General features: G+C 42.0%; 1 long non-coding RNA gene across 1 annotated transcript in view; it reads left to right on the forward strand.

The window, feature by feature from the left end:
* The window catches only part of LOC146768011 (uncharacterized), a 124,396-nt gene that overhangs the window by 26,395 nt on the left and 70,688 nt on the right, over window positions 1-27,313 (forward strand). Inside the window, exon 1 of the long non-coding RNA XR_014954438.1 lies at window positions 1-2,607. This exon is cut by the window's left edge and continues 26,395 nt beyond it. This is a non-coding gene — a long non-coding RNA (uncharacterized LOC146768011). The remainder of the gene's footprint in view (window positions 2,608-27,313) is intronic.

Here is a 27,313-nt window from a genome sequence, read left to right on the forward strand (position 1 = left end):
CTTGACTTCAGAAGTGCTCACCACCCAGCAGTCTGCTGTGAATATGGCAGATGTGAATATGGGAGCTTACTATTTTGGCAGATGTCATAGATTTAGGTGAATTGGGAGCCTTGCTCTAGATGCTTGAGGTTGTGGGGTGGCTTTGTGTGTGTGTGTGTGTGTGTGTTGGGTTTTTTCCCCATAATCCACTGCCTCAGTACAAAAACCTAACTCATTCCCAAGGACAGAGTGCAGGCACTGAGTGCCTTGGTTCATCAGTAGATTCCAGACTGCCAAATGCATTTGGTGGTCTTGGGTGTTTTCCAAGCGAGAGAGTCACAGAGACCTGACAGTGTACACGTGTTATTTTCACACATAGATCTTTTGGCATTTTAGCTGACTGGCTGTGCTCACTCGGTAGAAACGTGGCTTGGGCTGTTGCAGGAGTGAGGGAGGGGGTGGTCCCAGCAGGTCAGAGTTCAGTCTAGTGGTAGGGCAGGGTGGGGAAGCTTGGATTGCAGCTGCCTACACAAAATTTGACCTCAGATTAACCAGACAGCTTCAGTTTCCACTGCCGCTGTCCCAAAGCCTCCACGAGAAAAAATAGCCAAAGTACAAGAAAAGGAAAATAGATTTTTGGAGTCCATACAAAAGAAAGAAAAACTTCTGTATTGTTCTTTATAATTTATGGATTGTCCATCTCTTTGTCTAGTCTCTGCTGAAAGCAAACCTTAGGTACTCTGGGGCCAGCACCACAGGGGTGTGTGTGTTTGTGGGTGCTGAACAGGTTAGGCCAGATCCTGTGCTGATGTTGATCAACAGGGCCCTGCTGAACTTGTGCCAGTTTGCACCAGCTAAGGATATAAATCCTGAATGTAATAATTTACAGCATTATCCCCTTTAAAGTTTAAACTCCTCTACTTTATCTTCTAACTCTGAAATCTGAGCTGTTTTTTATTAGCTAATGGATTTGTAGGAATGGGGTGTTTTTATTAAATATTAAAAATCCAACATTTACCTTGACTGAAAGGCTTGTCTCCATTTAGTCCTGGTTGAAGCTGACAGTGAAGAATATAGGCTGTTCTTGCCAAGTCCTGATGTGGTCCAGCAGCAGAATTTTGTGAGTGGTGAGGAGTCTCCCTTCTCAGAACTGATCTTACAAAGTTTCCATAACCAAGGACAGACTTTCAGAAAGGCTCAAACTGGCTTGTTTTTCAGAAACTGCTGAGTATTGACTGCTCATGTTCCTTTGAAAAACTTATGTTCAATTTTATGCCAGAAGCTTCTGAGTGTCAGGCAAGCTTAAAAGCCAGTCTCTGAGTGTCATTTGAAACATTTTCCCACATAACAAATTCTATACATTTTCAGACAATCTGATTTTTTTTTTAACAACATTATGGTTTAGTGAAGGGTGGCAGTGGTGTGAATAGCCTTAAAGAAAATCAGTATTGCCCTAAAACTTCATTCATGTCTTTCAGTGAACTTGTGTGAACTCTTGGAATATTTTGAAGAAGATCTGAAAAGAAAGCAGTTCTGTGTCATGTCTTCATATACCTGTGTGCTCTGTCAGTTTAAAACAGGTGCAAAAATATTTTGCTGAAGAAAATTGATTTCTGGCCTTATCAGAAGGAAGATGCATCATGTAACTTCTCAGACCAATCCAAATGCCACTATATTTAAGCCCAGAAGGCTTAAATTGTTTGCATAATGATTTTTGAAGCACTTAAAGCTCCTTTAGTAAAATTAGACAGTGATCCTATAGACTGCATGTTTTAGTGCTGCTGACTTTGCCCATAAGAAATTAAAATAGTATTTTGGAAAGATATGAAATTGTCCTTGTTCCACAATATTAGACCTGACCTCTCATCATGGCTAGCTATATTTAAGAGCACTCCAGGAGGTGGTCAAACTTCTGCACCTTCTGAAAAATGTGACACAAATTTAAATTTGGGGATTTTTTTCATGCATCAGAATTTCATTATTTGACAAAAAAAATGTAGTGAAACAAATCCTTCCTTAGGCTTTCATAAGTAGCTGTTGTTCAAGTGGTGCCATGGATTGAAGCATCCTCAAATTTATGCAAATTTTTTTCATTGCAAAAGATATTTGTAGACAGTAGATACCATGAATAATAAGAAACATCTGATAAAAAGTTGTCAGTAGTCAAACCAAGAAATATCATTGAACTCTGATCTGTATCTTTAGATACAATCCAAACATGGAATTCAGCTTTCTCTAAATTGGTGATAAAGTTCGCATTGACTTCAGTACACAAAGTTATTTTAAAAAATTACATTTTTTTTCTCTAATTTTCAAGTCAGTCTCTCCTGGTTAATATTCAATGTAGGCACAGAGTTTGTGGTGACTGGGAGTGGAGCTGTGGCCCAGCCCCATCCCTGATGGGCTACAGCTGTGCAGGACAGGTGAGCAGTGTTGAAGGTAAGGAGCCATGGAGTGCCCAGGTGCACTGAGCAACCCCAGAAGGGAACAGAGGGCACACAGCTGCCATGCATGAACGTGAGGGTAGAAAAGGTTGGGCTAAAGAAGAAGAAGGGCAGATTCTTGCAGCTTCCTGAGGTGGAGTGATGTTAGTCTGTATGGGCAGTATGCCTGAAGCCTTCTGATGAGGTGTGGTTTTACTTTGTTTGGGTTGAAACTTTCTGGAATTGTGTGATGATGCTTTATGTATTGTGGCCAGCTATGATGTATGCTGTGACAACTCAGTGTGCTCAGAGTGCTGTGGAGAAATATTTTGTTAGAAAGCTTGAAGGTAGCACTCTGAATTAGGTTTCTAGGAACATATTTTCTTATTACTATGGCTGCAGGCTTTTCAAAAATCCAAAGTTACCTTCAGAAGTCATTAAGGTGAATAAGAGAGGAATAACTGCACTGGTGAATGGCATTTGAGGTGAGACCTTCCTATTACAACAAATGGAGAGTTAAATTAAGTTTGAGATACCTTTTCCTGGGGAGGTCTGGCCCACTTCAGTGATTTATGTGGACAAATATGGTTGGACAGGCTATAGTTTCATCCTTCACTCCTCTCCTTCTACACTGACCAGGAGCAATCAAGGCAAGAATGTTCCTAAACTATGGATTTGTAGCTCTTGTGGCACTTGGTCCCACAGTTATCCAGAACAGGATGATTCACCTGTGCTGTGTTGTCAGGGAGATGGATTTTGGAGTTGAGTTTGAATGGATTTCCCTGACTTACTAAATATTGCTGAAATACGGGTCTAGAAACAGGTTTTCAAAACCAGTTTGCACTCAGCTGTGACTCACACAAAGACCATGCTAAAGCTCATTTCATTGGAGTACTTTTCAATACTTTTTCGATGTTTTCTAATTGGTTCTTGTTGCTTATATTTGCACTGAATGGTATCACTACAAGGTGGGGTCAAGCCTCCTGTGTCTTAGTTATTTGTGGGTGGAAGAATTGATTACTACTCCCCTCTGCTTCTTCATCTCTTAGTCTGTCTCCATTTGTGATTGTGTGCAACCATCATTTTGGGTGATGAAAATGCAAGGGTGATGACCGTTTACTTTCCTGCAGATGGCAGATAATTTATAAGAGCTCTGCTGCCTGGTACATTCCCGCTTTCTAGACAGCCATGTCAGTGTGCAAAGGTGCCTTCTAGGCTGCAGGCATTGAGTGGTGAAGGGAAATAAACAGTGAGTTTTGGCTGACATGTAGAGAAGTGTTAGTTTTTAGAATAATAAAGCTGTTTCTTAATATAGAAAATCACCGTATTTTTTAAAAATGATGTTGAAATATAATTCTTTTGTATTAACTGAGACAAAGCTAGAAAAGATCTGTGTGGGAAATCCATGCTCTGACTAGATTGTTCATACCTACATTTCAGTGTGATGACATAACCTTACAGAGTATCTTAAAACAAAGCAAGGAATTTTGCTTCTTTCTCCTTCATTGCTCTTTAGCTCAGTAACATCTTCCTTCCCATGACTTGTTCCATTATCCTCAGCCTGGCAAGTTTAGCATGAATTTACTCCCTTCAACATGAGTGAAATGATTAAATCTGCTCTAATTAATTGTTTCAGTACCTTGGAAGAAAGATCTTTCTTCTCTGTTCTTCTCCGCCACCCTCCCCCTCCTTTCCCACATGTTTCTGTAATGGGCCAGGCACTGCAATGCATCTCAAAACACACCTGGGGCCAGGTGTTTGGGATTACCTTGGATGTGCCTTCCTATCTTAGCACTTCCCTCCATCCCTCACTGTAATTGTGCCCTGGGACTCCCTACTGTGTCCTGGTTTGTGGCACTTCATTTTCTTCCCTTCATGGGACAGAAGTGAGGTTTGAACATGCAATTCTCTGGGTGAGGGCCCAGAGCCACAAACTGTCCCAGTTAACTCAGTTGTGTGCGGTTGTGGAAGTTGCCATATGTGAAATATCCATGGTGTTAGGCGCTGGTTTTTGGGGCAGACCCATGCCTGACCTTTCACCCTGGAAAGTGGCAGCACAAGGCAAGTATTTGGCAGGCTCCCTCAGGATTCAAATGGCTTTAAAATCTTAATTTACTGCCTCTATGTATGGGTACAGGAAGATTTTGAGACAGTGATGTAGTAACCTATAGAATTCCTCCTGTTTGTTATTCTGGTTCAGATAGATTGAGCCCCTTTTTGTCTTCCAGTGCAAAGTGCACCTAAGCTTCTGAAACTGAAGTTTTAGTGGCACTGTGATTTTAGACAGACATTACTCCTTGGGAAAGGCAGAATCAGTCTTATTAATAAGCTTTCACTATTGTTTTTCTGTCTTTGTTTAATGTGCTTGAATGTTGAATTATGCTAAATTATGTACATGTTAAATGATAAACTATGTAATGCTCCAATGTGGTGGCAATTAGTAGTGGAACTGCCTTCATTTTCTCTTTTGTTTTTTTTTGCCATAAACCCCTTTAAATCTGTTATGTGGATGGCTTTGTCAAATGATTCATAAGAAATGAGAATGGGGAAGGGGCGGGGGGGGAAACCCCCAAGCCCCAAACCAGAGCCTTGCTCCCTTTGGACAGATGGTGAGGGCTGAACCTCCATGAATTTGTTATTGTCCTAATTGAAATCACATTGGTGTGTTGTTCTCAGGCCATACCAGGGATGCTCTTTGGGATGGGGCTGCCGGGGTGAGGAAAGTCCCACTGCAGAAATGCAGAGCTGTGGAAATCCTCCAGAAGGCTAGGAGGGATTCCAGCACCTCCTGGGCTCTTGCTGCTGACCCAGGGTCAGGCATGGGCTGACACCTCCCAGCTGCATCCCTCTGCCTTCCTTTTCCCAGTGGAAATTCCTGCAGGGAATGGATGGCCCCAGACAGTGTGGCTGGAGCCTGGGAAACATGTGCTGCTTTGGGGTAGTTGGTTTAAAATATGGTAAATTAGAGGCAGGTCTTGCAGTCACAGAACCCACTAAATGAAATAAATCAAGGCTGAGTTTGTGCAGCGTTTCAGTTTATTGCTGGCTGATGAATCATGAGAAGATATTAGTGGTGGGTGGGATAGAGAACAGCTTTGATTCCTGGGGCAAGCTGTGGAGGTGATACTCTAGGATGTTCTCCTGATTGCACATCTGGGAACGATATGCATGTGTGGTTTAATCCTACATGTTGGCAGAATTCCCAGCAGCAGAGAAGGAGCAAGTGCATGCATTTATGCCTGTCTGCTGCTTGGATGTTAGAGGAACAGTTGTACACACAAAACCCAGGATATTTTTAATCCTAGTTAATTCTCTATATCTTCAATACCTGTGAATTTTGGCCTTAGCCTCAAATGCCCTCTCAAGAATGTCAGTGTTGAATACATTATTTCATCATGATTCTGGTGTCCGTTTGAAGCCAAAGATGAGATTCAGGTCGTTGTCACAGGCCTGTGCAATCCAGAGAGTTCAGTGGCTTGAACTGACTTCCTTTTTCCTCCAGCATGTCAGGAGAAGTTACTCTGTAAGTCCATAGACTTTGCACTTTAATATTTTTTCTTTAGCTGACTTTCTTTTGATCATTAATCATCAGAAATGGGCTATCTTATGTTCCTGCCAAAAAAAAAGTGAGTTTAGCCTTAAAAACTATTAGAGGTTCTGGTCTCTCTGATTTCAAAATTCACTGCATTGCTCAGTCCTCTGGAGTGCAAGTCCAATGAAGGAGCAGAAAAGACAAATTGCCCTTTTATCTCGGGGATGAAGAGTGCTTTCACTGACACTTTCAATTTTTCATGCAGAACTGATGTGTTTTAGGAGAAATCTTCCTGTCCTCTTGCGTTTTCAGAATTGGTAGAGACCAAGAACACACATTACAAGTGGCTCAATGCTCATGTGTCAGATGTACTTTAACCCTAAGAAGATGGCTTTTATTATAGCATGTATTTTTATTCGTGGATGGTTTTATGTCAATAAATTAATAGTTGTTGAGCCTTTGATGGATTGTATTGTAACAAGCATAAGAGTACTAATAGTGCAAATTCAGACTAGGAAAGCCTTCAAAATTAAGATGTCAGAGTACCTTTCCTTTTTAAATAAGCTCAGGAAAGAATTCCTTATACCTGGAAAAATAGCTGACAGAACTTCGGAGTTCTGATTTCAAACTTTGTTCCCTTCCTGATTTTTTTTCCTTCTCCTTTTCATTTTTTATTCTTGTCACCCTTTAACCTTTTCTCCTTAGTCCCAACATGGAGACAGAAAGACAGAATAAAAGGGCCTTTCAAATTTGGAACTTTAACTTCCCACTTCCATGGTGGGGTGGGGGAAGGTTTCCAAAGTTGGGCAAAAAATTTTTCCATGCTCTTGGTGGCATGAGCAGCTGTATTGTATGTACATATTCATAAAGCTCTGATGGCAGTGTGGAAATTCTCTCTGCAGTAGAACAATATAGTTATTTCAGTTGGCTTTCCTTAACAAAAACCCCAAGCTTGGCCCTGCCAAAATCCAGAATAAACCTAAAAAATCAGGAATACCAATGATGGAACAGGCATATAATTGCCAAATTTAATTAAGAAGTGGATAGACTTATTATCCATTGTCTTTCAAGTTCAGCCATCTTTGATGCATGGGAATATGCAGGTTGAGAATAAAACCCCATCTGTTGTATAGACAAAGTTGAGGTTATCCATTAGTTGGAAGTGCTTCTTTCAGGGATAGTTTGAACATCAGATAACCTGCTTAATAAGGTACATACATTAACTTTCTCTCCATCTTTTGTGGGACAGACCTCTTGGTGGCTTTTAACTCTGGTTTATTTTAGTCTTGATAGGTGTGTAATCTATCCAGCCACTCTATAATGTCGTGGTGCATTACTCTTGAGGCAGAACTATGACACTTTTTCTTACACATGTACCAGAAGATGCCAAAACCCTCATTTTTTTTAGGCTGTGTTTCTGTTAAAAAAATGACAAGAAAGCACTGTGGTATGGAAGCTCACAGCTTCCAAGAGGGATCCAGTGTAACTCATTCCCTTACTGCAGCATTACATTATGCCCTTCAGTCTTTGTATCTCTGAGTTATTGGTGACTGATGAGGTTGTAGCCAGTTCCATGCAGTCCCTATGAAGTCAGAGTTCCACACCATCCCATAAGTGAAGCTCTATTAAAATGCCTTTCCTGTTGGCAAGTTCCTGCATCTCTCAGGAGTTTGTCAGCTTTTCTTGGTGCTTTTTGTTTGTCTTAGTAATTTTAGCTGAACCCATCCTGCTCTCTGGAATCTTCAAGCTGACTTTATGCAGTTATTCTCAGGAGAGGCACTGCATTTCCTGTGCCCTGTAGGACCCCACAACCCATGAAGGAGAAAGATGAGCATGTTTTGATTCCCTCGTTTCTTATTTTAACAGCAAATGTAATGCATGGCACCAATACAAAAAAACTGGAGACAAATTAAGCTTTTTTCCCCATCTGCTGCTTCACCTGAAAATCTTTCAGGCAACAGGTGAGGCTTTGCATTTGGCTGGTGATTGGGTGAGGGGGCAGTGAATTGGCCTGATACACGTGAAAGAGTGAATAGGTGCAAGGATGTGAGGATAAGGGGCTGGGGCAGTCACAGACCTCAAGTGCTACTTTGTCCAGGAAGCATTGTGCAAGGGCTCCTGTGCTGGGAAAGCTTCTGGGTTTGCCTGCTGTGGGAGCTGAGGTGATAGCCAAGGAAAGGTGGCTGGTGACAGAAAACATGGCCCACTCAACGAGAGGTTTGAAGTGGGAGGGTAAAGGAGTGTCTGCAAAACCGGCCTCAGGCTCTGACTAGAAGTGAGGGACCTGACTGCTATTCTGAATTTCCTGACAACTCATTGAGAGCCAGAGATATGAGCGGGAGATACCTGGGTGGATGGCTCACTGAGCTGACATAGGCACTAATCTTGAAGTTATTATGAAAAACACAAAGCTGAGTTTATGATGCTGGCTGTCCCAGGCAGCAGCACTGGGGAGCTCTGGGATTCACTGCCTGGTAAATGCAGAGGTGCTCCAGGAGTGGCACATCCCGCAGGTCCCATGGCTGGTGTCACTTGAGCACACTGTGCTGCTCCAGGAGTCCCTGAATGTGGCCTGCTCCTCTCTGGACACTGAGCTGAAGCCTTGGGTGCTCTTCTCTCTCTGTCTTGTGGAAAAGCATGCTACAGGTTCTAAAGGTGAGACAGTTCACATGGCCCTGGGAGTCAGCAACTGGAAAATATCAGTTCAGGAGTTCCCATGGAGGAACCATTTATTTGTAGGTGCTGTCACCTGGTTTATTATTAGCTCTTGAATTGTCAGTGTTTTTCTCTAGCTATACATATACACACATGTGTAGGAAGAATAATGGACTCCAGCTCTATATTACTATTACCAGTGATGCTTTGTCTGGGAAAATACTGTCCTTAAGAATTATGGATTGCAATGACTCAGATCTTGGCAGGAGCTGCTTAATGTGCAGTAGAGCACCTTAGCATTGGTTATCAGGGTTTTTAAATTTAAATTCCAGCTTTTCTGCAAGTTTTTTTAGCACTACAGTAGGTTGATAGATCTTTTCCTCCATTTCCTCTCTGTTCTCCACCTGGAGTGGGCCTTGTCCTGCTCTGCTTACCTTTTTGAATACTAATCTGTTCTGAGGGTCCAGGACAGCTTCCCTTCACAATAAATGGAATTGGTGTGGGAATGCAGCTGTGTGTTTGTGTGTTCTTGGTGTTGCTCATATTCCACAAAATACCTCAGTTATCTCTCAGGGCCTTTGTAGGGTGTCCCTGTGTCTGTTCCCTGCTGAGCAAGAGCTCTGTGCAAATATTGTGAACAGAGAGAAACCTTCCTTGATGCTTGCAAAGCCTTTCCCACTGGAAATGTCTTAAAGATAATATGAATGCAGGTTTCCTGAAGGCTAAGCAGGGCTTGCTGCTGAGGCTTGTGCAACTGTTCCTAACAGCTCCATCCAGTGGCTTTGGCTATAAGGTGAGTATGGGGCTTGCCTCATTGGGGTTCAAGACCTTTGGGGCTGGAAAATGCAGTTTTGAGACATGATTTGGCACTTAGCACCTTGCAGAAGGAAGTGTAATTGATTTTAAAATGAGAGATGTGGTGTTTATATTTTGTAATTACCTGTGAGGAGATTTTATTGTCCTTGCAATCAAATGGCTTCCACCTCTTGGTGTGCAAGGAGAGCCTGTCCCTCTTCAGTGGCTAGAACATAAATTATGCCTGTTAGGAAGATGAATAGAGTCCCTGTGTAGAAGGGATTTCTATTTTTAAAGAGAAAAATATCCCAGGTGAACTCACTCATGCAGGAAAGACCTGCTCTACAGTTCAGGAGAGACTGTCGGAATTGTTGAACAAGTTTTTGATGTCTGTTTTGTTGAAAAAATTCTAATTTCTTAATACGAAGCCATTGATTTTGAAAATGATCTCTTATTTCAAGATTCCATTGTTTCCCTTCACTTTTGAACAAAATATTTAAATCAGGTTTTTATTTTAAATCTTGTCTCTTTTGTGGGAGTGATGCAAGTAGATATTCAGGCTACGAAAACTTGAGATTTCAATTTTTCTCTGGTGGTCAGAATGGGAAAATTTCAAATCTCAAAAATTTAATAGGTCAGGTCAAAAAAAAGGTTTCCCACAGAGCTCTAGTCAATGAGAGTGTTACCATAAACTTCCTTGTGCCTTGGATGAGGCCCTGAGAGCGTATCAGAGATTTTGTCAGCCTCATTGATTGCACAAACCAGCCTTGTTATGAGGAAACATTCCTGGGCCAGACAGAATTCTGACATTTGTCTGTAGCCTTCACATTGAGGAGAGATTGTCTCTAGAGGGCCATTCTTAATGACTTAAATCTGAGGTAGATAGTTTTTTCTGGCAGTGTGTATGTAATCTAATCCATATATTGTTGGAAGTAATTGGCGTGAGCATAGAGCTGCTCTGTGGCTGTGGTCAGTCAGCACTGACTGTGTTGAAGCTTGCTGAGTAGGTGGGATAAATTATAAGAGGACCTGGAAAACTGAAGCAAAAAAAAAAAAAGAAAAATAGTCAAGGAGATAGTCAAAGTAGGGAAATGTGGAAGTAGAAATGCTTTCCACTGGGATCCCTTTGGAAGCAAACAGGCTCAGCTTTAGAGAATTTCCTCTTGGTAATTGCATGTTGGATAACATCACACAGGCCATGTGACCAAGCACATGTAAAATCTGTGTTTGTTTCCTTCCCAAGGAGCTGGATGGGGACTCAAGGCTCATCCACTAAGCAAGGGGTGGTGTGTAAACTGTACCACCCAAGGAGCAGCCCTGGGAGGCAGCGTGACTCACTGCCACGCTGCTGAGCACAAATCCCTCCCTGCTTTTCCTCCGCTCTTCAGGCTGTAAAACAGAAAGTTTCTGTTCTTTGGTTTGGGTTTTTTCTTTTTTTGTTTCCCCTAAAGATGAAGTGACTGCAGGGGCACAGCTACCCTGGCTAGTAGCTGGTATTGGAAGAAGAATGCTTGGAGCAGGATCACCTTCCCCTAGACCAGGTTGCTCCAAGCTCCATCCAACTAGGCTTTAAATACTTCCAGGGATGGGACAGCCATAGCTGCTCTGCAGAACCCTTTGTGGTGTCTCACCATGCTCAGAGTAAAACATTTCTTCCTGATATCCAATCTAAACCCATCCTCTGTCCATTTAAAGCCATCATCCCTTGTCCTTGTAAAGAGTCCCTCTCCATCTTTCTTGTAGGCTCCCTTCAGGTACTGTAAAGTTGCAATCACTTTACCCCAAAGCCTTCTCTTTTTCAGGCTTCCCAAAATTCCACTTCTCTCAGCCTTTCTTCATCTTCCCTGTCCACACAGGGATGTGTGGACAACTCCAGCTCCTATCATATCCCAGTATCAGAGTAACTTATGGAAGTAAGTTATTTCTCAAGCCCAGCTTAGTAAAGCATTTTAACACACTCTAATGCTTTTAAATGTTATTTGGATTTAAGTATGCACTTAAAAGCAAGTGCTCTAATGCTTCACCAGAGAAAAATGTTGTGAGATTCTATTCCTTTGCAAATGTGTCTGCCTCAAGTTACAGTTTTGCACATTGCTTCCACCTCCTCTGCATTCCTGCCCTGTCCTGCGCTGAAAGGGCTTCTTGCTGACTTCAGTTTTGGACACCTCACTACTTGCTAATTAGAAAAATATTTTAGACATAGTTTGTCAGGACTTGGCACTATCTGTTAGTGTTGCTTCTGTGTACTAATGGTATGTTTGGGTCAAAAGCAGAAAAAGGCTGGGGTGCATGGAATATTCTTGGTAATACCCTACAGAACAAGACCACTTGTTTCCCCTTGAGGTGCAAGGTCCAGTTTGAGACACATCTAACATGTTGAACTGATTAGAAAGTTATCTGAATAGGAAAAAAGCCAGATTTAAGCCAACAAATGGAATTTTATTTCAGCCCCAAAAGTTAATTTTGCAAAAGAAATCAGGCCTTCCATTTCCTATCCCTTTGCACTCATGCTTCCTCCTTTCCATTATTGCATTAATTGTCAGCTGAAAGAGACATTCAATCCATAGGTTAATTTCTTCAACATGAGTGGTTCTAGGGATACTGTTCTTAAACATTCATCATATTGTTAATTTAGCATAAACCTTTGTAAAACACAGCTTCAGGAGGCTGTGATGAAACTGCAGTTATAAATATTTCACTCAAATTATTAGATCAGTGCTGGAGATAACCTCTTATGTTTGTTAAAAATGTAATAATTTTTATTGACTCTGATTTTTAATGCACATTAGTGAGCTGGAAAGAAAAACTTATCTTGCAGTTTGTCTGGTGGGTTGTTTTGATTTTAACCTTCCACCTATTGAATCTGTTGGTTGTTGAGCATGTGAATGATGGAACATTTGGGTAAAGAAGTGACAGAACTGAGCGAGGACAGTTTGGAGTACACAACCACTGCTGTCACTTACATAGGGACAGAACTTGTATTTGTGCCAGTGCAAACTCTTTGCTGTGCCACTGTGCATGAGCTATGCCAGGAATTTAAACTTCCTGGGAGACTTTTAAACTATTGTTTTACTTATTTCACTGGAGGGCAAGCTTGTAGCTATGCTGTTGACCTCACTGAAGAATGGTGTGTGGAGCTGCTGCTTGGGCAGAGCGTGAAGGAAATCCTAAGTTAGAGTCTCAGGTTTTCTCCACTGTGGTGCCTTTGCTTCAGAATAAAGTGGTCTTTTTCCACACTCTGGTCCTGTAGTGCTCAGTCCTGAGAGTGAACGCTGTGTGTATTTCCCTAATTACATCTACCTACATATTGCTGGGGGATTGCCACCAAGTGATGCTTACCAATCCTTAACTGGAAAAGAGAATTTCCTACTCATCTTACAGAGCAGCTTTCACTATACAACTAATAAAGGCTTGGTTTAGCACAATAAAAGAAAAAGCCCTGGGAGGTGGTGGGAACTCTAGAGCTTATGATGGTCTTACAGGAGAAAGCCACATTTGTTTACTTGAAATAATTCCTCTTTCCCTGCCTAACATTAGGTGAATACTTAGCTAATGCATTCCACCTGCCAGAGCCACCAGAGGATCTCCAGAGACAAGCTTCAAGCTGCTCCTAAAGGCTTCTAGTAACACCTCTGTTGAACTGATTAACAGTAAAAGTATGTACAAGATTAGCGATTTTATTGATTTTTTTTTTTTAAGGTCAGTTTAGAAAAGAGAAGCTGTGGTTATTGCCAGTTGAACGTTTCTCATCTTTGGGTATCACACTGGAGGTAAATGTCAATATTTGAATTTCCATTAGCATAGCTTTTGGAGCTAGTTAAAGTACAAAATCTTGCACTTTTATACTTAACAGGAACTTCAGTTTCCTCTCTCTCCACTGCTCTCCTCTCTGCCCCTCTTATAGCATCTCACTGGTTTGAATATGTCCCTCTTTACACATGAGGTCTTTCAGAAATGTGTGGCTTGATGGATGTTACAAACTGAATAGTGAGTGTCTCATACTTGCACATCTTGTGGATGAGGTTTTCTCCTTCCCACCTTATAGGATTTTGCTCCTGGGCTGAAACTCTCCCATGCTCCCATTAGTGCTGGGTACACCCAGCTCATATCAGGACTGCAGAGCTCAGGCTGTAACAAAAGTGACAAGGCTGCCATAAGGAACAGGAATGGAAAGAATTAAGCTTGTGCTGACTGCCTTGTGGATATCTCTTAGTAAGAGGTAGCAGTGGAGAACAATGTTTATTCATTAAGATATAATTGCTTGGGGCTAGATGCATTTCTGCCTTCCATGCTGGTTTGCTTTGAATGCCTTGTGTTTGGATTTTTTCCCCCTTACTGTAATTTGCTGTGCACTGGTGGGGATAAATGTCATCAAGGGTCTGAAGCTTTTGGTGTTTCTCATATAAGATGCAATGTTGAACAGATGAAAATGACTTGCTAACAAGTAAATAAATATCAAAAGCAGCAGTACAAATAAAACCCCCTTATGTAATAGTGTCTAAAAATTCAAGTGACTTATTTAAACACTGGTCAGGCCCTTCTTTTTGATGTACGTGAATATTTTCAGGCAGAGGCATCCTTGTATTTTTAGAACTCATTTTCTTTTAGATCTCACTTGAAGCATTCTGGGGAGGTGTAGAACCAGTGAATCTTTCTAGATATATTGGTGCTGGGGGATGGAGGCAGGATGGAGCCTTCAAATGACAGTGATTCCCATCCGCTTATCTGTTCTGCTTGGAAGACCCTTCCTGTCTCTCAAATTTGGCAGAAAGTCTCTGCGTGCTTTTCACAGACTCCTACAAGCTTCTTGTATTCAATATTAAGTCTATGGGGTCTTCATGCATGTCTGAAGATTTTGCAGGCTGCTCTAATAAATACTGGGCAGCTGAAAACCATCTAAAATCAGGATTTCAGATTGAAAGGTGAACTTGTCTTGACTATGTCACTGGAAGAGCTATTTTGCTGCTGATCATTGCAGCTGGCTCAGAGAAAGCCAGAAGAGTTGCTTGGCCATCTTTTATCATGACAGCCTGAATCTTTGTAGTACTCCAGCTGAAATCTGGGAAAGGGATGTTGGGCTGGATATGTTATATCTTGACTGGTTTTTGGCTGATTGCTGTTTAGGGGTCAAGGTGCTTTGCCCTTTGGGTTTATTCACTTGCAGCTTGGAATGGCTGAAGTATTAAAACCCTTAAGTGCATTTCTTGTCAAGGACCTCTTAAATCAAACACAGCTTAAACGAGTCACTGAAAAGAAACAGTTTCCACTTTTCCCTTAATCTGTCTCCCATGCTCAGTAATTGATGTCTCATTTCATGAGTCACATTAGCTCCCCTCAGGTTAAATCTTGCAGCCTAATCCTGCACATCCTTTCATAGCCTGTCTGTGCTGGGAGATGGGGAAGACTTTGCAGGGGTGAAGACTGCCAGATGGGTTTCTGCAGGAACTTGTGTTGTTTTTACCTAGAGGGGAAAGAAACTTCAGGGAAAAAATAAAAGAAACAGCATCTTTGTCTCTTGGGTGACTGGAGAGGTGCCCTGGGTTGGTCTGGGGATTCCCATGGCGTGAGGGGCTCCTTTGTGTGAGCATGCAAGATATGGAAGTGTTTGGGACCTGGTGTTACAGCACCTAAGAAGCAGCTAAAACCATATTTCAGGTGGGTATCCCAAGTGAAGATTTCAACTGGGCTGGAGGTAAAAATGGGCATGGCAGCCAGGACTTCCTGATCCCTGCAAGTGTGGACTTCCCCATTTAGGAAGTTGGCAGTGTGTGAGTTAAGCTACTTTGGTTTCTGTCACTTCTGCAGAGAAGCTCTTCTGAGCTGGGAAGGACATGCTTAGAATTTTTCAAAAGTCTCAATGGCTATTCTCTTCCCCGATTTCTTCTGCTCTAGTGTTTTGTTACAGAAAACACTAGAGAAACCAGTAGAGAAAAAAGCATCTAGTAATGAGAGTTTGGAGTTTTATCTGATGTGAAGGAAAATGGGACTGTAGTGCCCACTTTCATTACAAAGCAAACTTTCAACAACAAAAATGTCATATTATGGCTGTTGTCATTAATGTTGTTGCTGAAGAAACAAAATATATTGGAAGACAAAAGAGCATCAACATTTTCCTGACTGCTGCCAACCACTTTAATTAACAAAGAGGAAGAAAGTTGTGTTCTTGTCTTCACTTGGTTTGCTGGCTCAGTGCTATACATAGTAGAGAATCTGTGTCTTGCCCCTTTTGTTTGTTTTATTTTTTCCTGTTGTCCTGTGATTGTTTACTTTCATAATCAGACCAATTAACATGTTGACAGAAGAGAACCACTTGTGGATTTTTTCCCCTCTGAGTCTGGAGCAAAGTTGAGCAGATGACTAGACTTGTCTGTGGTGCAGGAGGGGAAGCTGCAGTGGGGAATTACACTAGACACATGTCATTAGTCACTCCCACAAGCCCTACAGGTGTGACATTAATCAGGCTGTGTGCCCTGCTCCCAGAGTCCTACAGGGCTCTGACACCATCTGCATGGCTCCTGTGTTCAGGGTCACTAAGATCCTGCAGAGCAGGATCACTTCCTGAGGCATCTCTGTCTTTGAACAGGCCCCTTCCAGCCCTGATGGGTTCCTCCAAAGCCAGCACCTGCAGGGCATTGCTTTTCTGGCCTGGGCTGATGGATGTGCCCACAGCTCACTGAGCACCCTCCCCTCCTGAAATGGCACTGTCTTTGGAGAGCTGGGCTAGTGTGGCAGCATCCAAGAAAATCAAGCAGGATGCCTGTGGTCCTGTCTAAAGTCTTCTCGCTTGTCCTACCTTCTCAGAATTTTGAAAGACTTTGATAAAGGGAAGTAAATATCATTTTGGGACTTGTCCTCGGGTCTGCCATACCTTAGCAAGGCTTGGAAAAGAAATAGCTTTTAAAAAGTTTTGCAGCACTTTGTTGTAAAGAAATTTCTCCCTATTGCATCACCTGAGGCATCAGAGCTGGGAACAGGCAAATATTTCCTGTTCCCCTTTCCAACAGCCATGTGGAATATCAGTTGTAGGGTAGAAAAGTAATAAAATATTTACATTTTCTCTCTTCCTTCCATATCTGACTGTGTAGTCGTCTCTTGAATTTGGCTGCTTAGTTGGTGGGGATTTTAAATTGAGCACCTGCATGTCAGACATGTCACATACTCCCTCATGTGTGAGGTGACACAGAGGGTCCATCCCTTGGACCACAATTCCCCTCAGTTCTGCCACAGTGAGATCCTTTAGGGAGTCATGTGCACCCAGCCCCACACTGCACAGGTAGTTATCTGTATTTTAATTCAATAAAACAGCTTGCTGTAATTCTTCCCCTGGGAAAATATCCACTGATACAGATTTAGTTCCAGTCAAACCTTGCACTGTCGGTATCTAAAGAGACAGCCCTAGTTTCCTTTAGGCTTAGGAGTCTAACAACTTGGGAACTGTTTCTCTCCCTCCCTCCCCTTGAGAGATCATGCTTGCTAGACGGGCTTTCCCAAATTCTCACAGCTCTAATCTGGATACCATTTAGTGTGACAGCCTCCTTCCCGGGTTCCCACAGCTGGTTAGTGTTTTGAATTCCAGCCTCGTGAACTCATATCAGGCTACATGGGCTAATGCTCCGAGCACAACCTAGAGCAGATATCTCTGATGACAGAGTAATGGAGGGACTGCGGGGCTGTCTGCCCCTTTATTAATGCACAGTCATTTGTGGTGCTCCTCCACTTCTGTGCAGAGGAGCTGACTGCAGTGCCTCACGGAGGCATTTAAATGGTAATGGAGGTGAAAGGAAAATCATTCAAGTGTGTTGCTTGCAGTAAACCAACCTGCTGCAATGGGAAAATTTTATCTAATCCCAAGGGTCACAAACATGGCTAAAAATACCACTTAAATAATTACTGTCATATCCAGCTGAATACTTAGAAAGTAAAACTCCAGGAAAATGTCCTATTTTTTTCTCATGACATTCAGGCTTCACTTTGGCTAAGCAGTGTTTCAAATAGCAGGAGGCAAGAGTTGTCAAAGAGTGCAGTGGGCACAGCACCCTCTGTTCAAGCCTGATGTAGAAAATGCTGTTGGGTTCAGTGCCTTGGATTCAGGGCAGGTTTCAGAAGCAGCCTCTAGTTCAGGGGATTGCTGCTCATTTTTGGGCACCACTAGCATGTGGTTGAATTTGGAGGGGTATTTGGACCCTCTTTGGGAACATGAGTTCTGAGGCACAGCTGAGGAGAGATGTGAAAAAGGAAATTACATGGAGCTGATAATTCCTCACATCCACAGTTGTTTGACAGTCTGTACCAGGGCTGGATCTAATATATGTTGTCCATGCTTTGTGTCTTCAGTTGTTTTTTTTTTTTTAAATTACAAAACACCAGCAACATAAACCCCTCCTGTAGAATGAAAAGCAACTTTACATCAAAATGGAAATGACTGGTGGCACGTGTTGAGAGCATGGGAAGCAGTGGGTGGAAGTCAAGTATTTTGCCTGCAATTACACAGTTCAGAATGCTATTAGGGAGCTGTTTAATTTATTTGTGGGGGTGAAGCTGCACTCAGGGCACATGAGAAATGGGACTTCACTCTGAAGCATTTTTGAAACACTTGAATGTTTGTTTTTTGTTTGATGTTTACACAACTGCATCTTATGACTTGCTCATCTTAATTTAGTGAGTACCAGTCAGGAATCTGAGTGCTATGTAGATGGGAAGTAGCTTTCTTCCATGGAGAGTGTGTAAAGAAGGTAGTTTACTGGGAACGTGTAAGTGGATCTCTATTTACCAGAGAAGCCCACTCTGGGAGAAGGTCAGCTCCTTGACTGGATCTTTGCTGGGCAGAAAGTCAGCAAAGATAATGTTGCCCAATAAAAATATTGTTAGTCAGAACTTTGGTGTCTGATCAGGTATAATAAACCCCAAAAATTACAGCATGCAAATAGATCTTTGTGCCTTAAAATAAAATCTGCTTATTTTGCTGTGTTCTTGTAGGCCTTTTCTATATAGGCTCTTTTCCACACTCTCTTGTGTAATCAGGTAGTTCACCTTAAATGATTTTGCATGTGAGAAATATGACTTATATATGGTTGAAGGCAGGACTAGGAGGCATTTGCCCACCAAAAAAAAAAAAAAAATCTCTGGAAGTGATGTGCTCTACAATCCCATTTGTACATTTATTGGGCTGTGTAAATTTAGATGCCTGCCATCTATTGAGGGGGCCAGTTTCAGAACCTTGCTTCTCAGATACTTGCAAAAATCTCATTTCCCCTCTAAATGTGGTAGCACTCAACCTTTTCCGGGTGACAGGATCATCCTGTGAAAACAGGGGTGTTTAACCTGGATATCCTCTAAAATGTGATACATCTCCTCAGCACTTACATCAGAGAGGAAGAAGGTGGCTGGTCCCACTGCTGAATTCCAACCAGGAATCATTCAGGCCTTTAGGAAACATGGGAGAGTAAATGTTTACTGACCGTGTAATTAGCACGATGACTTGCTCTGTCTATTGGCCCTTAGCACCATATTTCCTGTCTGAGCAGTGGAAAGCAAAAATATTAGTTGCTGTTTTACCAGAGGAACAAGTGTCTTCCAAATGAACAAATGATGTATTGCCAGTCCTGCAGACTCTTCCCATGGGAATAGGCATTTTGCTTCTTTTTCTACCAGCTCATTTCTTTCATACAGCAGGTTCCCAGACACATCAAATGCGTTGCATGTTGAGCTGTTGGTTAAGATTTATAGTCTCTGTGTTATCAGAGGGAATTAAACTGTGGCTGGCAGTCAGGCTGCTTCTCATGGACTCCCATAAAGATGTTTACATAAATTAATAAATTGGGGTTTGATATTTAATGTCTTTCTCAAGCACAAGATGTTCCAAAGACCACTCTTCAGAAGTTTCTTGCATTGCTGGGCAGCCAATAATCAGTCAATACTAATCCTTTTCTCGTTGAAAGAATAATACATAGGCACAGCTTTGGTGGGTCTTCTGGAGCCAGATGAAAGCTGGTAAAGTTTTGAGTGAAATTCAGTGGCTGTACATTACTTTGGTGTTAATAGAGCTCAGCTGGAGTCTTGAGAGGAAAACACAGACTTAGCAGTTTGAAGAAGAAACACTTTGTACATTAGTTTTTTAGTCTAGATCTTTATTACACAGTGGCAGAGTTGGAAGGATGTGAGTGTTTAATATTAAACTAGGTCATATGAGCCTTCATCCAGTGCTTTTCATTTCTAGTTGTAAGTATGTAATGGAAACTTCTTTGTGGTAGCATAAAGATTAAAAGCAAAATTTGCTGTTTGAAAAGTAAATTTTTTTTTTTTGAAAGGTCAAATGAGATCTTTTTATGTTTCTGGGACATTTTCTTTAAACTGATATGCTAATTTATGTTTAGTTTTATGGGACAGCTTGGAGTTGAATGGAATGTCACTTCTAGATGTGAGAATCAAGAATTGCATATGGAGGTGTAAGAGAATTGTTTGGGGGGTAATGGAGAATGGAATCCATGAAACATCGCAGTTCCTCAAACTCTGCAGCTTTTTACTAACTGTGATAAACCAAAAGGAACTAACTTCTTTAAAGTAAGGCAAGCTAAGCCTGCACTTTTTCCTCTTCTGTCCTTCATCACTCTCTGCTCTAAATATTGAGTTCTTTAACCTTTAGTTATACATGGTCTTGTGAAAATAAAATCCCCCCCAAAAAAACTCAAACCATACACAATTTCAATATTTACAAATTTTTTCAAGGGATTGATGAGGAAAGGGGGGAGATGCTTTTAAGCCAGAAATGTTCTACAAGCTGCAACCAACAGAACTGGGCCATAGCTGACAGCCTGGCTTTGCTTTTATCCATCCCCGACAAAGGAAGGAACATTTCTCATTAAAGCCATTCAGGCAGCACTGTGGTACCACATCACATCTGCTTCTGCTGTCAGGTACCTCTGTCCTCTCAAGTGGAACCACGAGATTGGTTAGACCTGATAGTTAACCTCAGGGCTGAGCTGCTCCAGACCAGCAGGGCTTAAGTGCTCATACTTTGGCCACTCGTCTGCACTGCCCAGGTGTTTGCTGACTTTCTCTCAGGGGAGATGTCACTCTTGCTTGGTTTCTAAGAATTATACTTTTCAAGGGCTTCATGGCTGATACATAGTTCTGCCTATTTCTGTAGCTCTGACTTACAGTAAGAGTCCTGCAGTAGTTTCACAGCAGGTCCTGCAAAGCTTTAGTGCTGTGCACTGGGTCAGATCAATCATTTTAATCCTGGGGACCAGGTACTGCTGTAAACAATAGTCTGATAAAGCTGAGGCTGTTTCATTCAAGTCCTTACAAGCCATGAACCTGCATCCCATGTCATTCTCTGCCTGTATGTACTCAGTGGGTGACTCCAGTCCAAGAGAGGTCTCAGGTTGTGAGTGTTTTGGTGGGACTATTTGCCGTCTGCCTTGCACCTGCTTGCCTTGTTCTTGACTGCCTGCCCCTTAATTTGAGGTCTTGGTGTGACAAAGCACTAAAGCACCTTATGAGCTGGGAAAATCCAGGTAGCTGTGCTGAGCCGGACTGTCACCAGTGATGTGACAGCTGATGTGGTGCTGTGGTTTTTTGGGTTTTTTCTTTTTGTTAGAGATTGCCTGCTTTCTAATATTTCTGCCTCTCTGACCCTTAGGGTAATAATAATTTTTACTTACTTATTTTTTATGATTTTTCTCCCCCACAGATAATAGGGTATTTCAAGATGTCCTTAAGTTCTCAAACTGTATTAACTTTATTTCCTTATATTGGAAACAATAGGGTTTTAGTCTAGTGATGTCTGGACATGAATTTAAATTTTAATGAATGAGAGACCCAGCATAAAAATAACCAAATTGTGTTATATAGGTACAGTGGAGTTTTTAGGTTCAGTTAAATTGTATTCTAAACAAATATTTTATGTTGTTGAAACCTCACAGCACTGCATAAATAATTCTGCAATAGAAGAACAACCAAAAGACAGACCTACAAACTGATACAGTATTTATATTTGGGCAGGCTGTGATAAGACACTGATTTACCTGTGGTCTTCAGTAGTAAAAACTCTGATTTGAGCTTTGTTGTTGCCTGTAATATTTTCATAATGGTATAATGTAAATGTGGAAAAATTTGACTTACATTTTCTGAAAAGGGTATATGAATCCAAGTCTAGCAAAGCAACAGGGAAAACAGAAGCAGAAAAGCAGTATTTCTGTCATTGAAATCTCCCCAAAATAATGGTTGAGAAAACACACTAGATAAAAACTATGTTACAATATTCTTCTGAGATGTGGCTGCAGGATTGCCCCTTTGTTACTGTCCCCCTTACAAAAAGGTCTGCATAACTACCCAAAAGGTGCAATAGGCCTCTCCCTTCTGGATTTCTCTCTAGAGATAGGGAATTTATCTGTGGAAAGCCTTGTGCAGTAGAGAAGCAGCTCTTCCTTGCATCTGGGAGGGTTTAGAAGCTGGATTTCCAAAAATGGCTCAGCATGTGAAATCTGAGGATTGGCCCAAGTTTTGTAGAAGTCTGTGGCATAACCCAAAACCATGTCTTGAAACTTCAGCCAGAGGCCGAATTTCCAAGTATCTTTATTGAGCATTCCCTGAGAGTCTCTGCCTTTCTTGAGCACTTTTGCTGTGTGTCACAGCTTAACAAATTCATAAGCAACCTTGGTGGAGTCTTATGGGGATAAAAGTTGGGCAGTCCTGGTGACACCAGCCACCTGTCCTGGAGAGGTGGGATTTAACTGATGCTAGAGGGTGACTGTAAGAGGGAAAAGGGAGAAATGAGCTGAATGGAGGGAAGGTATCTGTAACAAGGTGTTTCATGGACAGGGCAACAGAAGGAAAGAACCTCAAGCCTCTCTGGTGAGAATGTGGTGGCAGCAACAGAGTTGCTACTCTTTTCTAATTCTTCATTTGCTTTGCAATGATTGTCTGCTGGTACAGCAGAATGTTGGTGTTAGTGGGATATTTCTCTACCTCAGGAATTATTACCTTGATCAGTTTAGGCAAGGAAGTATGCAGAATTGGGACCCCCTAGCAATTCTCCAATTTTCAGGAGCCCATGCCAGGTTTACCTCACCATCTCACCATGAGATGAGATAAACTGTGGGACAGAAAGTGAGGAGAAGCCACTTTGTTTTGTCAGGCAGCTTCTCCAGAGTGGGGTTCTTCCCTCGCAGCAAATGCACATGTCAAGTGCCAGGCTCTTCCCAGAGGGTGGGAACCTTTCTGCCCCCACTCCTATTTAGTTCCCAAACAAGTCAGACACCCTGTGAGCCCCTGACACATGGAGTTAGTTGGTGGTCTGCCTGCTGCCTTGCACATGGGGCTCTTCCCAGGGGGGTGCTCGCATGTGGTTTCCATCTCGGAGCTCTCAAAGCCTTCTCACAGTGCCTCAGCAGCCCCTTTGAACAGCTTGGGAAGAGGGCAGAATCTTTCAGGTGCTGGGGCTTTGGTAGCCCTACCCCTACCAGGGATGTTCACAAAAGGAGTGTAGGGCATTTTGATTGTCCTTTTGAATGCTGCACTTAGCTGTGGCTGGTGAGCAGTTTTAATCTGTAGCATCTGGTCTGCAGTCTCCTGAGTGTGCTCTTGCACTGCCAGGCTGTTCTGATATCCCTTGAACATCTATATTGCTGAGTCTCATTTTTTTTTTTTTTTTCCTCTCTGAGGTGGTGTGATTCCCTGGGCAAGCGTTTTGCCCTACAGATAACTTGAGAATATCACTTACTTTGTTTTTGTCTCTGCTACCTTCCCATCTGCGTGTGGATAGGATAAACCCATGCTTAACCCAGTATGAGAAAAACAGTCACTAAATATTAATTGATTAGGAGGTATCTTCTATCCTCCTATTATGTGTCAAGATGTCAGATAAATGTTCTTAAATCAGATTTAATCCTGGATTGGCCCTTGACAGAGCATGGCAGGCCCCAGGAGAGAGGCACTGTTTCGCAAAACATCTGCATTTGGCTCTGCCCTTGTCTGTTTGGTCCTGCTGGAGAATCTCTGCTCTCACTGCTCCTCTTTAGAGATGAGTAATGGGAGTAATGGTTTTTCTTCTCTCCCATCTGCGGCTTCTCACGTCTGCCTTGACTTGCTGCTTGTTTACTTGTGCAATGCCAATCGCTGCCTGTCCATCACTGCGCATAATCAAGGTAATTGCTCTGTATAAAAATTATCTTTATGGGGATTGCTTCTCCATATGAGGCACTTCAACCCTGAGAAAAGGTTAGGCTTTCAGAATGAGACCTTGGAGAGCCTTGATGTGTAGCCTGGGTAATAGAAGTTTTTGTGGTCTTAGTCAAGATGTCTTGGAGCTTTTGCCTCACTCTGAAACTGCACTTTTTTGTTTCTCTCCTTCCCCCCAGTCTTGCAGCTACATCATGTTGCTTCTCTCTGTTTTTATGAATGGAATGTCATGATCTGCATCTGCATAAAGGTCCTTTCATTAGATGCTCCCTCTGCTCTTAAGACATTTATAGAGGTTAATTTGGGGAAAAAATTCTCTGCGATATGTGACATTTTCCTTCCATTATACTTCAGCTGTCCCAGATTTATGTGAAAATCTTGCACAAAACATCTTATTTATAAGAATATGTACGCTCATCATTCACACAGACAAAACAATTACAATGTATTCTTTCTACAGGGGAAGAGCTCTAGCCAGCCAGCCCAAATTACCTCATGGGACTAAACAGTTTGTATCAAAATCTGGAATTGACATAGCTAATTTGCAACACTTCTTATGTGCTTTCCCAAGCAGTGTTACCAAGAAACAGATGCACAGCTCAAATCACTGCTCACTTTGCCACTGTCTTTTGCCTTCACCTTAGGGTTTTTGGAAACACAAAATTTTTTTTGCCCAAACCTAGGAAGTCTTGTGGGAAATTGAACTAACTTTTTATTTTAGTTCTTCCAGCTGCAGTTTGCTTATTCTTTATTTTTTTCTGTGTTCCCAACATGTTAACAGATGTAAATATGAATCATATTTCATTCTCAGACTCCTTATAAAAATACACTCAGAACCAAAGTTTCTGAGTAATAAAAAATTCTGGATGCATCTCCAAACCACAATGAAACACCCTCTCCCCAAACGAGTCAAGGCTTGGCTTGCACACCTTTGTCTGAAAAAGAGAGGAGAAACCTTTTCAGTAGCATTGCTGTTTATTTTGCTTTTACAGACAAGCAGCCCTGACAAACTGGTGTGTGTGTGTGTAGCTTCATGCTCCTGTGTGTGTTTAGGTGTGTGGTTTCCTCCCATCCTTATCTCCCCTGTCTGTTCTGGATGACTGATCAGCACTGTAGACATTTTTGTGGTTTTGATGGCTAAAATGAGCTGATGTTTGTTGTGTTCAGCTGGTCTCCTTCCCCTTTCTTTTCCATGAACTTCAAGTGAGGTTCAGAATTAGGCTTTGAGCTTCTATACCAGGAAAATCAGGACATGTTAGTGGTCTGGGATTACATTTAGGCTACAGAGTCTGCCATGAGTTAGCATGTTCCCCATTGTGCAGGGCCTGGTGCTGGGAGCTGGGTGTGAGGCTTGTTTGAATTATTGGAAGGAATCTTGCTGGCTTCGGGCTTGCTGTAATGACCTCTAAGACAAAATTCTCCTTTTAAGCTCAGAAGAAACTGTTTGCTTTGATTAATCTTCTTAGCATGAATGGGCTGCATACCATCCCAATAAATTGAAAAAGGCTGGGATGTGAGTCTCAGTCCAGGCTCCTGTTGGTTGCTCAGAGCGTTTAATTTTTTGACAGCTGAGCAGAACTCCTGGCACACTTCTAATATTCAGCAAATATCAGTCACCCAAGTGACTTCTGGCCATCTTTTGGGAATAGAGTTGCCAAGGTCTGGTCCCAGTGGATAACATGAATGAGACACCCTTCTGGAGAGGAAAGAAGGATCCAGCTTATGTGGGTGTGAATTGTGCTGTGCATTCATTTGGCCTGAGGGCCAGAGAACAGGCCCAGCCCCTGTATTTGGTGGCATAGGCACAGCTATTGGTGTTCTTGATTGAATCTTTGTATCCTGAATATTCCTCTTCTGGGATCTACATCCCCTTTTCCATGTCAGCAATACATGGAGCATGGACACCCACGTTTAAGGGTTTCGATTTGATACTCTGAGCTGGCAAGCTTCAGTCTCACCTGCTGAAAATATCAGCTGCTTTGAACAGAAAACTCTTAGAGTGGGCTTAATTAAGCATGGACTGTTTGACTTAACTGGGTTTTGATTGTAATGGGTTATTTTTTCTGGCAACAAGCCAGTGTGAAAGAGGTTGTTCTTTAGTGTAAGTGTTCACTTTCATCCTCCATCACCAGTTCACAAGCATCTTGCTATTGTATGTGATCCTGCAGCACTGGAAGGTTCCTGCTTTCTCTGTGGGCTTTGCACAGGCTAAATACATGCCTTGTGTCCCCAGAGCTCCAGGAATCCAAATCAATAGTGGGAACAAACCACAGTCATGGGAGGCTGGGCTGTGTAGAAGCACTTCTGAAGTGAGGAACAAGTTATTCCTCCTTAGTACTTCCTTTCACAACCTAAGCCTTCAGTCTTTGTTTAAAACTGAACCTTTAATTGCAGTGGGATTCAATGAAAACTCTTCCAGGAAGAAAAGGCTATTGCTATCACTTGGCTGTAAATGCTCTTGAGGGATTTCTAGTACATATATCTTAACCAAGAAAATACCCACCCTGCTTCACAACACAACTCCCTCCCCCAGACAAAAAAACCTCTGCAACTCCCTCCCCTGAATTTGCAGAGTCAGGAGCAATGAAAAAATGTTTTCTGCTTCATTGTGCTCTTTACATGGGCCAAGTAAATGCATAGATACTGTCTCTATCCATGAGATAAAGCTGGCTTTTTTTTGAAGAAAAACAAGATACAAGGCAATCAGCAATGATTCACTTCTGTGGGAAATGTGCTTCTTTGCTTATTTAGGGATTTAATGTAATTTTGGAATATGTGTGTCTGCAGAAAGAAATAAGGCCATAGAGAGGTTTTAGTCCTAAAAGCTTGGTTTTCTAGACATGGGGGCCAGATGTGAGGTGTAGCCATGTCTGCTGGCAAAACAAACTGGAATAGAACAAATGTGTCCTGCTGGTTTTCTTTTTGTATCAAATCAGTATTCTGGGAATGCTTAGGATATCCCAGGCTTTATGTAATAAACTGAGTCACTTGAGGATTTTGCTGCTGTAACTGTAGAACATTCATATAGAAAGATCTCTTGAAAGTGTTTGTTTTCTGCTTATGTGAACAAACAAGCCAGAGGAGTGAGTATGTGGTCAGCGTGACGAGGAGGATTTGAAGAGAAAAGCCAAAATGAGTGTAGGCATGATCAAAGCTTTAGGCTAAACATGCTCACTGAAAGCACCTTCCCAGTGTTTATGGGAAAATGCATTTAGGACCCTGTGTTAACAGGAAAAGTGCGTAGTCCAGAGCCAGGTTAAATCTGTCCTTATGCTAAATAAGAATCTGGAAGTGAGGCCACCATTACTCCTTGGCTTTTCTCAATTCATTTTTAAATGCATGTCACTGAAAAATTGTAGATTTTTTTAGCTGTGGACTTGATTGGGTTGGGTTTTTTTTCCATTTGTCTTTTTATTAGTGCATGGGGATTGAGAAAGAAGGGAAAGCATTTGGAGGTTCCCTTCTGAAAGCAGTGCCTGGCTGAGCTCAGATGTCAAACGTAGTTGTTACAGGGAAACAGCAATTATTTATTTCACTGTGAATTGGAAGAAACAGCACCTCAGCAATGTGATTCTTAGTCATCATGTTTTGTAAGAGCATTTTTATAGAGCTGTTGTAACAACTGTCTATATCCAAAACTCAAATCTAGTGTTACTCTAATTTTTTCTGGTGAGTGGGTCAATGTGGTGATGAGTTGACTTTTCTCCTCCAAGGAAATGTTTTCTTTTAATTTTTCCCCCCTTATTTG

Source organism: Lonchura striata, chromosome 3 (genome assembly GCF_050655825.1).
Source record: "Lonchura striata isolate lonStrDom1 chromosome 3, ASM5065582v1, whole genome shotgun sequence".
Classification (NCBI taxonomy): domain Eukaryota; kingdom Metazoa; phylum Chordata; class Aves; order Passeriformes; family Estrildidae; genus Lonchura; species Lonchura striata.